Raw genomic sequence first — 603 nt, 5'->3', positions numbered from 1 at the left:
TCTTTTCTCCAAAAAAAAAAGGAAATATTCCCTTTTTTTTTTTTTTTTTTTTTTTTTAAGTGAAAGCAGGTTTATTTAGAGAGATACTCATTGCATAGCGAGAATGCGGTCCATCTCAGAAAGTGTGAGCGGCCCTGGGAGAGACACACTCCACTGACAGAGTGTGCGGGCCACCTCAGAAGGCAAGAGGCAATGTGCACTCTTTAAAGTTAGCTGGCGATGTTTATACGCAGTAACTCTAATGGGCATGAAGCCTCTGTACCTACCTACGTCTGGAATGTTTGTCCACAGGAAGAAGCAACTTGCAAAAGGAGAATTTTTCGTCCTGATTGTTATTGGCTACTTTTAAAAACCCACCTTTCAGTGACCTTCTACCATAGTCACCTTTGAGCTGATCGTTATTTCTATAAAATAATTCTGGTTGAAGCTTCTGCGTCAATGAACTTGTTACCACCTGTGCCTGTCTCAGTGCACAAAAATTATTCAAAGATGCTTCTTTGGACACAGACGTATGGCATCCTGCATTGGGGTGCGAGGGTGGTTTAGAGTTTACTGAATGCTCGATGCTCGGCTTTGTTAGCTCACTTTCCTTTTTTTTTTTTT

At 41.1% G+C, this 603-nt stretch overlaps 1 protein-coding gene across 11 annotated transcripts in view; it reads left to right on the top strand.

The window, feature by feature from the left end:
* RCBTB1 (RCC1 and BTB domain containing protein 1) overlaps nucleotides 1-603 on the top strand; it is a 50,501-nt gene that overhangs the window by 29,273 nt on the left and 20,625 nt on the right. The window lies entirely within an intron of this gene.

The sequence above is a fragment of the Neophocaena asiaeorientalis genome, unplaced genomic scaffold (genome assembly GCF_003031525.2).
Source record: "Neophocaena asiaeorientalis asiaeorientalis breed wild unplaced genomic scaffold, Neophocaena_asiaeorientalis_V1.1 scaffold59, whole genome shotgun sequence".
Classification (NCBI taxonomy): Eukaryota; Metazoa; Chordata; class Mammalia; order Artiodactyla; family Phocoenidae; genus Neophocaena; species Neophocaena asiaeorientalis.
This window is presented reverse-complemented; position numbering and strand designations above follow the sequence as displayed.